General features: G+C 43.0%; 1 protein-coding gene across 3 annotated transcripts in view; it reads right to left on the bottom strand.

Annotated features, from left to right (window-relative positions):
- The window catches only part of HLF (HLF transcription factor, PAR bZIP family member), a 59,923-nt gene that overhangs the window by 10,831 nt on the left and 33,023 nt on the right, over positions 1–16,069 (bottom strand). The gene's annotated exons all lie outside the window — the stretch shown is intronic.

Here is a 16,069-nt window from a genome sequence, read left to right as displayed (position 1 = left end):
CACTGAAATGCACAAACATCCAGAGAACAATGGGTTTCTTGTGTTTCTCAATGTGTCTTACTGGTGAAAGTGAACTTCACACCAGACCCAAATGTTTATACTGGGAGCTCTGAATTTTAACTTCTAGTTTTCATCTGAATTTTACAATCACTCCTCTCACGCCCCATGAATAAATGAGAGGATGTCGTTCAGCTGTGTTTGGCCCATCTCCCCCTCTTCCTCACTGCCAATGGTAGGTCAATGTGTGAAGTATTCTTTAGGTTTCATTAAAACCTACCCCAGGTCGAAGCATGAAGCCACTGGCTCGGATTCTAGCAAAACTGTGAAACCGTGATCATCTGTCTTCTGGAAAGGCCTGGTGGGGAGTTTGCAAAATGAATGCTCTGGGTGACCTTCTAGGTCCCACTCTGCTTTGCGCTCTCTTTGTATCCTGCTTGCCAAAGAGGAAGAGATGGGCCCTGAGGTGCTGGCAGAGGATGCAGAGTTCTCATTAGCCAAGCTGTAGCTCAGCTCCAGCTTCTAGAGACTGCTGAGTTCTGTACTGGATGGTGTCAAGCTAGATCTGATCTTGTGCCTCTTGAGATTGCCTCAGAAAATGAGCCACCTGTGATTCAAATGGGGATTTTATTTTCCCTTTAGAAACTCTTTGAACTTAATAACAAAGCTACCCAATGCCAATGCCCCATCACTACAATGTCCCCACCTCCCCATTCTTACACAGGCATGTGCACCCATCTCCTATCATCATGTAACACCTCTTAATACTTCCCAAATCGAATTGCTCCAAGCTCCTCCTTAGTACTCCATCCAATATTGTTTATTATGCTGTATCAAAATGTTCTCCTTTATTGCTTTATAAATGTTCTTAAGCTGTACACACACACACACACACACACACACACACACACACACACACACAACCTCCTCCTCTACCATACCACATGGTCTTTTATGTTTTATTCATTTATCCCCACCTGACTCCTCACCATGATGCATACTTCAGAGTTCAGCTTCTACAAAAAGTGCTCCTCATTTAATGATGGCCTCTGAGATGCTGGACTCTGACATTCATTCATGGACATTCTAACAATAACACTTCCCATTCAGGTGGAACCTTTCTTGACATTCTTTCTCTCTAGGTTTTTCCTCCAATGGAAGTAGGTCAGCCCTACCTGCAGAGTGGAGAAACCTAACTGGACCACAGACAAGGTACGTGGCTTCCCCAGTATCAAACAGCAAATGGCAAAGGACCTGCGAAACAAAACCAGGTCCTGTTTCTCCCCAAAGATACCTTAGTGCCATCTTATATATTTATATTTTCTGTTGAATTAACTCTACTAAACTCATTTTTTCCTTTCATTTCAAAATGTCAATAGTATCACAAGTAAGGGGTATTTTTTCCTATCTCCTGTGGATTTTCAAAATTTTAGTATAAGAATTGTCAATATAAGAATGCATCATTAATTTTTTAAATGATCAAAGATGTTCACTGCGAAATGTTAACAAATACAGGAATGTGTAAAGAGAGTGAAAGTCCTGGTTCTTGCTATTCTCCTCTTCCCCCCAGTCCCACTCACTGTCTTTCCAGAGGTGATCACCCTTAACATCTTGATGTGAACCTCTTATATCTCGGTTTTTACACATAAGTGATTTAACCCAAATGGTATTATACTACCCACATATCTCAAGTTACTTTTTTAATCTATCAATATACCATATGCAACTTCCAATGTTAGTACAAATAAAACTACTTTTTCTTTTTAAAGGGTCAAGAGTATCCCATAGTTTGGATATATAACGATGTATAATTCCTCAACTGATGGATTTTTAGGTATATGTTTTTATAGAAGTGATTTCTAGAAGTGAGACTGCTCACGCAAGAGGCATGTACATTTTATATTTTTAAACATACTGCCAGAATGGCTATTAAAAAGTCAAGAAATAACAGATGTTGGTGAGGTTGCAGAGAAAAGGGAACATTCATATACTGTTGGTGGGAATATAAATTAGTTCAGCCCCTGTGGAAAGCAGTTTGGAGAGTTCTCAAAGAACTAAAAATAGAATTACCACTTGGCCTAGCAACGCATTACTGGATTTATACCCAAAGGAACATAAATCCTTCAATCAAAAAGACACCTGCACTCGCATGTTCATCGCAGCGCTATTCACAATAGCAAAGACACGGAATCAACCTAGGTGCCATCTATAGTGGGTTGGATAAAGAAAATGTGATACATCTACACCATGGAATACTATGTATCCATTAAAAAGAATCAAATCATGCCCCTTGCAGCAACACAGATGCAGCTGGCGGCCATCATCCTAAATGAATTAACACAGAAAACCAAATACTGCATGTTTTCACTTATAAGTAGGAACTAAACATTGGGTACACACAGACATAATGCTGGGAACAGTAGACACTGAGGGCTCTAAAAAGCTGGAGGAAGTGAGTGGGGCAAGGTTTGAAAAGGATCTATTAGGTACTATGTTCACTCTCTGCATGAAGGGTTCAATCAAACGCCAAATCTCAGCATCATGTAGTATATTCATGTAACAAACCTGCACATGTACCCACTGAATCTAAAATTAAAAATAATAACAAATTTTAAAAACCTACTGCCAAACTGTGCTCCAAAAAATGTCATAGCTATTTACACTTGCACCACCATTTGTAAGAGTGCACGTTTCACACAATATGATTTTTTAAATGTTGGCAATCTGATATGCACAACTATTACTATTGTTTTGTTTTTGTTTTTTTTTTTTTTTGAGACAGAGTCTCGCTCTGTCACCCAGGCTGGAGTGCAGTGGCGTGATCTTGGCTCACTGCAACCTCCACCCCCTGGATTCAAGCCATTCTCCTGCCTTAGCCTCCCGAGTAGCTGGGTCTACAGGCGCTGAGCACCACGCCCAGCTAATTTTTTTTGTATTTTAAGTAGAGACTAAAATTGTTTTGTATTTTTTAGTAGAGACTACTCTTAGTAGAGGGTTTCACCATGTTGGCCAGGCTGGTCTTACTATTGTTATAATTTCCATTTCCCTTGTTACTGGTGACACTGAACATCTTGCATGTTTATTGGTTATTTGTTCTTTTTAGAAAATTTTCTAAGGTACTTTTATACATATACTCTTCTGGGTAAACTTCAGAGTACATTAGTTAAGTTATATTTAAAGTTACCGTTTTAAATATAATAATATTTGGCGTTTTTGAATGACAATTTCACAGGTAAATTTGAGGACAACTATCTTTAAAATATTGAATACACCCACAGTATGCTCTCCATTTTTATTTTTTGTGGGCTTTTTTAAAAGCATGTATCAGTTTAGTTTTATAGTTTTCTTTATTTTAGCCTTTCACATTTCAGTTTATTCCTTAAATGTATTATAAGAGTTGTTACTAGGGTATATTACCCTATTATATTTCCTAAGTGGTTACTGCTGCTATATAGGAAGCTACTGGTTTTAAAAGTTACTGGTTTATATCCAGCCACTTTACTTTCTTATTAGTTCTAATAGTTCTAACATCTCTTAGTTTTTAGGTGAACAATCTCATCTTCTGCCTCTATAGACAGAGGTGGCATCCTTTCTATGTTTATAATTCCTACTTTCTTTTTAATAATTTTCAATCTCACTGCATTAGCCGGTTTCCACAAGACAATGAGAAGAAAGAGAGACTGAGACTAATGATCACTGCTTGTCCCAGACTTTAAAGGAGTATGCTTTTAATTCTTCAGATCCTTCAATATAAAGGCTTGTTCTAGTATCTTAGTAGATACAACTTGACAAAGTAAGGCAGTTCCAATTCTTCCAACCTTGTTTTATTAATAATTTTTAAAACCAGAAATAATGTATTAAGTTCTCTTAAATGCCTTTTGATATTTATTTATTGAGATAATCATGCCATTTTTTTCTCCTGTATTTGTTAAGTCTGAGCTTGGTATTTCCAAAGCTTTATTTAAAAGATCCATAGTGGACAAGATCAACCCCATCATGTAGCCTCTGCAGTTACTGGAACATTGTTTTTTGTGTTTTGTTGTCTTTCTAAAAGCTTCTTGCTGAAAGTCACTTCCGGAAGAACCAAGGAGGGTTTCTGGAGGAAAGGGTGGAACAAAGGGCTTAAAGAAATCTGGAAAAAGAATAGAAGTTACCTTCAAACCCAAAGTTGGCCTCTACTTTTGTTACAGATTAGGCATGGCTAAACCTCCAAATAGTATAACTGGAAACAGGATATTTCATATTCTTTCGTATTTTAGCAAGAATTTAGCAGCTTGTGTTCAATTAGCTGATTAGCAAGCAGTCATCAATGAAGGGGAACAGCAGCACTCTGTCTTTATCTCTTCTCTAGTCAATGGTTTATTTTTTAAATTTATGTCTGCATCAAAGTCACAAATTATAGTGTTACTTATTATTTCATCCTAAAGGCTAAATGCAACACCTCCAATCTTTCTGATGTGCTCCTCATTCAGGCAGTTAATAAAGCAGGAGATTTGCAGCAGTAACGTCAAAACACAGTAGTCTAATGTTGATCACTGATGAGCATTAGCCAGCTGATAACATTATCCTCTATCAATTAAGGCTGAGGAAAGAGAAGACAATTTTTATTTTCGCCAAAGGGTTTCCTTTAGAGCTGATGAGTGAAACTCCTAGTGATTCAAAGTTTGGTGCCAAATCTTTCCCTCCTGCTCACCTCTGCCCTCCCCCTCATCACCAGTTTAGGGTCTGTTCACTTGTCATGACTTCCTGGACCCCATGTAGCCATAATCTGAAATAGCGCTTTTACCCTCTTGGCATCCCTTGATGATGATACCATCATCAGGGATTACAGCTGACTTTGCTACAAACCATGCCTGCCTCTGAAAATCCTTTTACATTCAGGGAGCCAATCAACTTAGGAGACGATAGCAACACTATAAGGTCAACAAAGAGTGCTCACGATATATACAAAGATTAAATTAAAACCTCACAAATACAGCCTAAGGATATGGGCTTTCGGGACTCAGGCCATATTAGCTGGTCTCCATTCCCACAGCAGGAATCTGTTATTTGTCCAACAAGTCCTTTCTGCAAAAGCTTAACACTAATGTCCTGATGGCCAAAGGCTCATTCCCAACCCATTCATGTCCTATTCCATGTGACCTGCACTTCCAGGCAGAGCCTATTTCCCTACCTCTTGCATCTGGGCTGGTCTCTGACTTGCACTGGCCAACAGAATGTGGCAGAAATGATAGTGTTAGTTCTGAGGCTGGGCCTAAAGAGGCTTTGCATGTTTCTGCCCCTTTTCTGTAGCACTTCTGTCATTACCATAAACATGCCCAGTCTAGCCTGCTGGAAAATGAAAGAAGAGGCCAGCCTAGGTCAGCTTAAATCACCTGAACTCTAGATATGTGAGTCCGGCCAAGATCAGCAGAGCCACCTGAGCAACCCATAGCAATTACAGATGAGTGAACAATAAGCCTTTATTTGTGTACAGTGAGTTTCTGTGATTGTCTGGTAAACATTCTCATGGCAACGGAGACTGACCTATAAGCTGAGTTATTGCATAGGGGGAGAGTGTTTACACCCGCAATAACATTATAGCAGGATTTAAATTTGTACAGGACAGTCTTTTACGCTGTGAAGTGAGTCAGACCTGGGTTTGAATGCTGATTCTGTCACCTGTATGTTATAAACTTGGGCCTTTGTAAATAAATGACCCCAAAACAATGCCCCTCTAAATCCTAATAAGGTCTGTATTGGGGAAAGGGACTATCGTCGACTTTTTCCCCCTTCTTTTCTTAACCTACCTGAGTTTCAATTTCCTTATGTGCAAAAGGAGATTACTATGCCTGATTCTATGTGAAAAATGAATTAGATAATACATACAAAGTGCTTAGCACAATCTGTAGTACCCGGAAAGTGTGTGCAATAAATGGTCTGTATATAAACACATATACAACATACAGATAATAGATCAGAGATACTTGAAAGTAAATCAAATAAACAGACTATTCCCCTTGTCTAAGCCAGCACTGTCTGTCCTCTGAACTACTGCAACTTTTAACCATTATCCCTTTTCTATCTCCCACGTCTCCACAGCGGTTCACTGTGATAATTCTAAACATGCAGACCCGTGTGGGTCACATCCCCATATCAAACCCTCCCAAGGCTTCCCATTGCCACATATGATCAGATCCACGGCTCTACCTCACTCATACACTTGGCCACACTGGCCTTCCTTCTGCTTTTTGCGTCCCCTGAATGTGATCCCACCCAGGCCTTTGTATTTAGTTTCCTCTCTACCTAAAACATTCTTCCTCTGCTCTCTGCCTACCTAGTCCTCCTAGGTTATGTAGACATTAGCATAAATGCCAATTCCTCGAACCCTCTGACTTTCCTCTACCCCTGCTCAATACCCATCAAACCACCCTGTTTGATGTTTTTTTTTTTTTTTTTTACAATATTTATCTCCATCCCAAACGATCTTTTTTATTTGTTTGATATTGCTGATCTCTTCCCTCCACTCCCATGTAAGCCCCATGGAACAGTGACCTGGCCTTACCTGCTGCTGCCCCAGATTCTAGATGGAACCTGCATGGAGGGGACAGCATGAGCTACTGAGCAGCTGGACACAACGCCCCCCAGATCCTAACCGGGACTCTTGGGAGGAACAGGGGCAAATTTTAATTCTTATTTTCAATATTTTGCAAATTGTCTATAATGAGGATCTTCACTTTCAAAATCAGAAATTAAAAATGTTATTTTTTTTCACTTTGTGCATGTATGTTCCAGGAGTCTGTGTTAAATGCTACTGAGAGAAGGCTGGGCATGGTGGCTCATGCTTGTAATGCCAGCACTTTGGGAGGCCAAGGCAGGCAGATCACTTGAGGCCAGGAGTTCGAGACCACCCTGGGTAACACGGTGAATCCCTGTCTCTACTAAAAAAAATAATAATAATAATAATAAATAATTAGCTGGGCATGGTGGCGCACGCTTGTTATCCCAGCTACTTGGGAGGCTGAGGCAGGAGAATCGCCTGAACCTGTGCGGCGGAGGCTACAGTGAGCCAAGATTGCGCCACTTAACTCCAGCCTGGGTGACAGAACCAGACTCCGTCTCAAAAAAAAAAAAAAAAAAAAAAAAGGCCGCTGAGAGGAGACCATTCAACCCCCTAGAAAGGAAGAAGAAACCAAAGAGAGGGAGGAAATGGGATGAGGAAAAAAAAAAAAGAGGAGGTAAAAGCATGTTGCTCTGCTGCAGGCTGTTTTACCAAATCAAGGAATACATTATAGCTGATAAACCAACCTAGCTGAGACCTACAGGGTTCCCATCCAAAAGGCCACAGCAGCAGATGCCCTTCAATGCATCTATGCCCTGAGGTCAGAAGTGTATTGGGCAGCAGGGAGGAAAGGGAGAGAAAGAAAGAGGAATTAAGAAACCAAGAAGAAATGTAAGAATGAATCAAAGAAGAAATAAAGAAAGAATAAAGAAAGGTATTATGGAAGGAAGGAAAGGCATCAAAAGGGAGGGGGAGAAAGAAAGAAGAAGAAAAAAGAGATAGAAAGTCTTAGCCAAAGATGAAATTGGAAGGTGTCCTGGATCCCAGTAGCTGGAAACCTGTCATGGCTCTGACGTTTTTTAAATGTCCTGCACATTACATGGTTGATGTACTAATTTTAAGGCAAAAACAAATCATGCATACACATACACATACACATGCATACACACACACACACACACACACACACACACACACTTCCTTTTTGCCTCATTCAGATGGCAAGTGCTCAGTAAGTTTTCAGTCCATGATTACAGAACAAATATACTGAAAGGCCCATTGTAAAGATCCCTTTGATCTCAGTGGCTCTTATCCAGCAATTCTCTCCACACAGTAACAGGCTGTCAAGAGAAATATGGGTAAAGCATGATGCTAAGCCAGTTCAATCCATTATGTGTAAACATTAGGAAGAGAGTCTGTTGCCATTTACTGAGAAGGTGAATGCAATGACGTCCTGTAGGCTGGTAGATGGGCTTCCCTGGCCTACCGAATAATCAATATCAGCAATTTTTTTTTAAACAGGATCTTGCTCTGTCTCCAGGCTGCAGTGTAGTGGCGTGATCATAGTTCACTGAAACCTTGAACTCCTGGGCTCAAACAATGCTCCCACCTTGGCCTCCCAAAATGCTGGGATTACAAACATGAGCCACCTCTCTGGTAATATCAGTAATACTGATAGTAAGGTTCTTCAGAGATTACTTCATTTAATCGTCACAATAGCTATATGAAGGTAGAATAGTTCATATACCCATTTTCCAGATGTGGAAATAAAGGAATAGAAAACAGAAAGCTTAAGACAAGCTCAGATATGCTAAATAATTTGCCCACGCAGAAGGAAAAACAGAGACTCACCTCCCCATCCTTCTCACTCTAAAGCCCATGTTCTTTTTCATGCGAATGCCCCAGGAATGCAGCCAGGAAGCCTAATTGTGCCCCAAGGAGAGCCAGGCACCCAGCCTTCCAGAATGAGAGTCCTGCATCAGGACCTGGGCTGGAGCCTTGTGCACAACACTCCACAGAACCATCAGCCTCTGCGAGGCGGGCACTGTATCCCACATTTTAAAGAGGAAAAAGTGGAGAGGGAGAGGGGGTGAAACCACCTGCTTAAAGTCACACAGCTAGAAAGCCAGGGGGAGGCTGGGTGGAGTGCAGACTCCAGTGGGCTCAACCATAGCCCACGCTCTTTCTGCTCCACTTCACTTCCTCCTCATGGGGGCAGAAGAGAAAGGAAGGGGAGACTCTGCAGTTCCCCTCCACTCTAGCCCAATAGGTTCCTGGACAAGAGTTGGCAAACCCCAAAGAGGTAGGTATGGCTTCCTCTCATGGACAAGAGCCCAAGGAAGCTCCAGGCAGCCAGGCATCCTGCTTCCTTTCCCTCCCTTCTTTTACCTCCCTCTCTCTCGTCCACTTCCTCCATCCTCCTGAACGGCGAGCTGTGCCAAGGGCAAGATTGCATTTGACAAAGCAACTGTTGACCCACAGGCCAGGGCTCCTGTCAATGCTACATCTCATGCACTAGTATTTTTAAGGAGCTTCTGGTTAGGCCAGAGACCACGGCTCACTAGGAGAAGGGTAAGGATTCCCGGCAGACAGGGTGTCTGATGTATTCCGTCACATGAAGAAGAAGTTGGCTTCAAAGGTCACTTCTTGGGGGAGGTCTGTATTATATCTATGCCCTTAAACTATTAGTATACAAATTAACGTTTGGTTTGGGCAGACAGACATTTTGAACCCTGTTTCAATGCTCCCACTCTGGCCTGAGCCCCTTTCCTTGGGCCTGTCCTGCACGAGGTGGTAGCTCAGTTCATCAGAAGGTGTAGACAAACAGGATTCATCATGACTGTGACACTACGTAGTTGTGTGTGGCCTGGGGCCAGTTACTCTGCCTCATGGTCTGATTCCCTTATCTGTCAAGTGGGAGAAATGACGCCCACCTCAGGGTGCTGAATGGGATGGACAGTATGTGGGAAGGCCCCTTGGTAGGTGGAGAGTCCACACTTCCCTCCTGTCACACTCCCCAGCTCCCATTTCCCTCTAGCTACAGCCCAAGCAAAGCCTGTTAGATGTCACCCAGTGTGACCCTGTGCCCAGAATAGCACATTGCCCTGGGATCATGCATCAGTACTCAAAGTGGCCCAGACTAGACTCCTCAGCTTCTAACTTGGCAGGAGCTTGGGCTGGATTAACAAGGCCTCTCATTCCAGTGGTGTTTATCATCACGCTTCCTTGCCTAAGGTGTCAGCAAAATCTGCCCCCTTGAACCTACTGAGAGGTGAGACCAGCGGAACTCATAACCACAGCCTGTTAGAAGTCAGTTAAGTTGGGGTACAACAGACATGACAACTAATGGCTGAGGCATGTGGCCCATGAGCCTTCTCGCCATTGCCCCCTGTGATGGTTATGACAGTGCACCTTCCACCTCCTCCTCCCTGGGCCGGGAGCCTCTCCCCAGACATGTGTGGTCACTGTGTGGCAGAAGGTGAGGCAAGAATGGCTCTGTGCCTTCTACCTTGGCCTCCTCCTACCCGATAGCTGTGCTAGTACCTTAGGTCAAGGAAATATCATAGGGTGACCAGAAATGAACCCACGGTACCAGAGACAAACACCCACATGAGGTATATTTCAGGTCTGGCAACACTGGGCCCACTGAAGTGGGTAGGGATGGTCACGAATGGGAAACAAGAGGCAATGGCTTCCCCCTTCCCACACTCATATTGAAACCATGCCCCAAAGACTTAAACCAGTGACTAATAGAAATTCTCGAGCTTACAGGATGGCAGATAAGGAAAAAAAAATTAAATAAAAGCTTGTGGAAACACTAAAACTCCCTCTACTTGAAAGATAAGGCTGGCTAAAATTGTTTGGGACCAATATGGCCAACTGGAGTCTGTGCAGAACGAGCTTACTGACGTCACAGCCAGAACTTCCGCCACACGTTTCACATTCACCCCCCTCGCTGAATTTGCACAAAGCATCCATGAGGATGCAGAGAGAGATAACCGTGCATGCCCAAGGACTTTCCAGACCTCACTCTTCCTGCCACCAATCACCTGCTAATCCCAAAATCCACCCCTTAAACCTTTTCTAATACAAATGCTGCCTGAAAGCCAGCAAGCACAGGGAGACAGATTTGAGCTGGATCCTGTCTCCTTGTTGGTTGACATGAAATAAAAGCTTTTCTTTTCTTAAAGACCCAGTGCCATAATACTGGCTTCTAGTGCACTGGACAATGAGCCCTATCACCTGGTAACAATGCCATGCTTCTCACTCCATCCCAAAGTTACAGAACTATGGTGGGAGAAGGGTAGCTTTCTAGTTTCCTCTGTACTTGCAGGGAATGGATGGTAGGTTAAGACCTGGAAAACGGGAGGTTAGGTCAGCTGGTCAACTGCTGGCCAGCTCAAAGTCTGCAGTGTTTTGTGCAACAGTTATCCCTTCTTGAGAGAGTAGCAGCCAGTCCCTCCTCCCAGGGCTGCCATGGTGATGGTGGGTGTGATGACCATTTCAAGCCACACTGCAACTCTACACACTAGAGGACAGGCAACAAGAGACAGCTGGAGGAGCCTCCAGTCCAATGCTCACCTCAGCCCCTTCTCATATCCCTGCTATGGTGTGCAGAGCGGTGATGGTGGTCAAGGCTGCCAGCTTTCCCCACAGGAGTCTGAGGGGAGGGGACTTCTGCTTTTGTCAACATTCTGCATCTGGCGGACCTAGTCCAATGACACGCTGCCTATCTATAGCCTCATTCTGCCCTCCTAACAACTCTGCGAAGTAGGTAGGGCCAAATGGGCCCATTTTAACTATGTAGATGTTGAGCCACTAAGCAATTTACCTCGGTCCCCCTAGGATGGGCTACCTTCTCCAGCAGAGAAACAAGTTCTCCCATACCTGGAGTCTATTTTCAGAAACAGACTTTCCATTTTAAATGACAATATGCGCCACTTGAATCAGCACCACCTAGGTCCCTGGAGTCTTTTTAATTGTCTGAGTTGGTGAAAATGTGCAGGCCTAGTTATTTGAAACCTGCAGTTTTCAAAAAGCTGTCATGGCTAGTTATTAAACTGACTATTCTCCTTTGGGCTACATTAAATATTTTGTTTTTAGAAAAGAGAGTGAAGCAGGAGACGAAATCAGCGACAATATTCGCTGATGTTCACTAAGAACCCATGTGAACTGCAAACAAATGACCCATATGCTCCCCCGGTGACACCCTTCCCTCCCCTCCAACCCCCTAAAACCAAACGAAACAAAACAAAGGAAGAACAACAAGGTTGTTTTAAAGTCTGCGTTTCTGGATGAACATGAATAGGATTCAGGTGTATCTGCTGTTCTGCAGCTTCTCAAAGAGATCCACAGATTCTTTCCCGCATGAGTCTCTAAGTTAAGCACTCAAAGGCAAACATGCCTTTCCAAAGCCTTCTTGCCTTGGCTCCTAGCCAGTGTTCTCTGTAATCTCTTCCACTAAAGTTCACAGAGTCCTAAACTGATCTGTGGACTGCTGGTCATTGCCTCCAATCCCTCTGTCATTTCTAAATCAACATGTTTAAGCCAAACTCATCCTCCAATCTCCTATAGACCATCAGCCTCTCCTGCAGGTCACCTCATGCCTGTGAACTATTTCCCCCATTCTTCCAGGCTTTAAATTTTAACCACCCACTTCCCAGGCAGGTTGGGAAAATGAGACAAGGATTGGAATTCAAAGACCCCATCAGTTATGGGAACCTTGAGATTAGTCCTCAGTTTGCCCACCACCGTTAAATAATAGGATGAGATGTTTGGGATGATAGCAAAGGCTCCTTCCAGATCTAGCAATAAATTATTCTTGGAGTGCAGTGGAGGCTTTCCTTTGTGTTTCAGATCCCTGTCACAAGACAGGTGCAGTCATGAGGAACTTGGACAACTGCAAGATCTTCCTAACTGGTCTCTGCCACCTGCAATCCCATCTGCCAACACAGCCACCAGATTACTCTTCCTAGAGTATCGCCACCGTGATCAAAGGAAGCCAATGGCTTCCCATTGGCTCCTGGTCTGAAATCTTTGTCTACTGGGGAGAGACCTCCACAGCGAGGCATATTGTTCCTATCTCATGCTCTCTGCTTAAGCCAATGGTCTGCTTTGTTTCTAGACATTCTTGCTTCGCGTCTTCGCCACTTCTATTTCTCCTAACATCCATATCAAGGTCTAATTCAAGCCCTCCGACTCCTGACTATACCAATGTTGGCAACAATTCCTCCTAACTTCTCTCACAATGTCTATACTGATAATTTTTGTTATCAGATTAAGTGACTCTATAATTTTTAATCAACGAGATTGAAAATCTTTCCAGGCAAAGGCCATGCCACTGCCTTACACAGAAAATGATAAACTATGTCTTTGTTGATTAAGACACTCATTTGCTTAAACACTTTTATTGAGCCCCTACTATAGGCCAGGCTCTGAGAATATATAAATAAAACCCAAACTTTAAAAGCATGCAGTCTGGAGGTGCAGACAGGTAAGTAAAAAGGTTATTAGATTGCAGAATAATATGTGCTATAAAAGGGCTTTGCCCAGGGAGTCACAGGTTGGAGTTGAAAGGTTGATCACAAATCCCTATCTTTGGAGGGAGTGCAGGGACAACAGGAAATGTCCCTCAGAGGGAGTTGCCATCCTGGCCAAGTCTTGAAATTGGCCAGAAAAGTAAATGGGATAAAGGGTAACCAAGGCAGAGGGAACAAAATATGTGAAGGCATGAAGATATGAGAGAATTCATGGGCCAGTCGGGGAACTGAGAGCAGCTGGTGTAACTGGAGCTCACGGGGGGTAAGAAGAGTGGTAAGCATTGAGACAGACACAGAAGGGTCTTAGATGTTCAGGTTCTATCCTCAAGAGAACGGGGAACTATCGATGCAATTAGAGCAAAGGACTCACTTGATCAGATGACTCATTTCAGAAAGATTGTTGTGGCAACCAGGCAGAGCTTGGCTTACAGGGGAACCAGGAATGGTAAGAGCTCACCTACATCAACAGCAGAGGACTAGGTGGATTCAAGAGTTATTAATGAGATGGGGGCAACATGAATTGTTGCCAACTGAACATGGGGAAAGAGAAGGAGAGAGCAAGATTCACTTTTAGGTTTCTGGCCTGGACACCTGCAAAGGAGGTGTTGACATTCACTGAAATAGGCAATATTGTGGAGTGAGCACATTTAAGGGAAAATAAAATGTCTCATTGTGGATCCATTGAGTTTCAGATGCCCAGATGAAGAAGCCTAGAGCATGTGGATCTCAGCTTCATATACCAATGTAGGCTATAGAAGGGCAATGTAAACTGGAGATGCAGATGTTATAATCTGATTATCTCCCCAGGAGAGAACACAGAACAAGAAAACCAAAGAAAAAGTCCTGGGGAACACTGACAGTTTAGGCACAGCTGAAGAGGAGGACTCTGTAAAAGGTACTTAGGAAAAGCCAGAAAGGTAGGAGGTAAACCAGTTCTTGAACAGGCTAGTGAAACGGGACTGACCAAAGAGATGTTTCCCTGGTTACACTGTTGATCCCTCAAGAGCGGTCACTGTGCCTCCTAATCAAGTGGCTGCATTACTATATCTGTTAAACAAATGAGGAAGGCCAAGCACTCACACCTGTAGTTCCAGCACTTTGGGAGGCTGAGGAGGGAGGATAACCTGAGGCTCGGACTTCAAGACCAGCCTGGGCAATGTAGCAAGATCTTATCTCTGAAACATATTTTTCAAAAATTAGCTAGGCCTGGTGGTGGCATGTGCCCGTAGTCCTAGCTACTTGGGAGACTGAGGTAGGAGGATCTCTTGAGCCCAGGAGTTCAAGGCTGCAGTCAGCTAGATGGTGGCACTGCACTCCAGCCTAGGCAACAGGACAAGACCCCGTCTCTTAACAAAGAAGAAGCAAAAAAAGCAAATGAGGAACAATATGACTAGGAGTTCAAAACCAGCCTGGGCAACGTAGCAAGAACTCATCTCTAAAAAATATTTTTCAAAAAATTAGTGAGGCATGGTGGCACGTGCTTGTAGTCCTAGCTACTTGGGAGGCTAAGGTGGGAAGATCGCTTGAGACCAGGAGTTGAAGGCTGCAGTGCGCTAGACGTGTGGCAGGCATGCTGAGGTGATGACATGCTTCTTGGATGTTAGGTGTCTGCTTTCTGTTCTCCTTGGGAACATTTTGTTAGAAGTGTTCATAAGAGCATCTTGGTATGTTGAGAACCAAGGCTAACACAGGTGCTTCCTTTTGCTGTCTATTGCATCTAGTGTCTGAAGTTCCTGCATCATCTTTCATTATTTTTAAATTTCATGTCTGGAGAGTGTATGTTTTGTGGGGCATAGGTTACGGAAGTAGGCAGGATAGGTGAAAATGCCTGTAGAGATAGCCTCAACAGCCTACGATCGGCACCACAGGCTGTCTCCCTATTAGTTAATGATCATTCTGAAAGGTTACTAAGTAAGTGTTGCTAAGCAATAAGTGTTGCCTGGAAGTGTATGCTAAAGAATATGGATTACTGGGGACAAATCAAGTTAATTCCACAGAGTCATCTGGTACCTAAATAAAATGGACTTTATGCCTCCGGCATCTCATTTGGGGTACAGTGAGCAATCTCCTAATACTGCCAGCCTTTGCAGTTCTTGCTGGGCACTTCAGTGTCTGCTTCATGTAAGTATTCACTGCACAAGTCCTGTTATTGACCAACTGATATATACCTTTGTGATGAGGTATCATGGGAAGAACTAGATTATAAGGAAGTGACAGTTTGGTCTTCAGTCATGCAGGCAGAGGGAAAGGAAAGACCACAGAGCAGCCTATATAGTTTATAGCTATCTATAATCTGAATTAACATTCATTGAGCATGCATCTGATTTTTACATTCAGATGCAAGCCAAGACTTGGGAAAAGGCATACACTCAAGTTTTCTCATATAAATTCAAGTCCTACATAGGAGAAAAATGGCCAAACAGCCACTGATTTACACATGTAATAAAAATGGGGTTTATTAAACCTACTTCTTTCCACCTCCATGTTGGTAGGGAGAAGTAGGTAAATTTTCACACATATTTATAGGCCTGCAGTAATTCAGCCTTGCTTTATAGTCATACAGATCCCTAACATACACTAGAATAACATTCTAGACCAGACAATTTCTTAGAAATATGTTGTTTCAGAAAAACTGAAATTTTCCAGCTTGCACTAAGATTAGCCAAGCTAAACCCATCTGTCTCCTGCTTAATGTAGTCTATGGAGAAACCTTCATGGGACAAAAATCTGCCTTTATATTTCACAGGCATAAGGTAAGGTTTGTGTGCCTCGTGGGTAAACAGACCACATATATGAAGTCATCATCAAAAAATCAGATTCTGAGTTCCATGCGTCTTCTTTCAGCTTCTCAAGCCCATGCCCACCAGGACCTATATAAGAAGGAAATGCCACCATGGTCTGCAACCTTTGGGTAGACCAAGAATATTCCAACATCTCTGAAGTCCTTTGTCATTTGAGTACATTGACAAAATCCTGTCCCAATCAGTGTGTA

This window comes from Pan troglodytes, chromosome 19 (genome assembly GCF_028858775.2).
Source record: "Pan troglodytes isolate AG18354 chromosome 19, NHGRI_mPanTro3-v2.0_pri, whole genome shotgun sequence".
Taxonomy (NCBI): Eukaryota; Metazoa; Chordata; class Mammalia; order Primates; family Hominidae; genus Pan; species Pan troglodytes.
The sequence above is the reverse complement of the archived record's forward strand: the minus strand, read 5'-3'. Positions and strand labels throughout refer to the sequence as shown.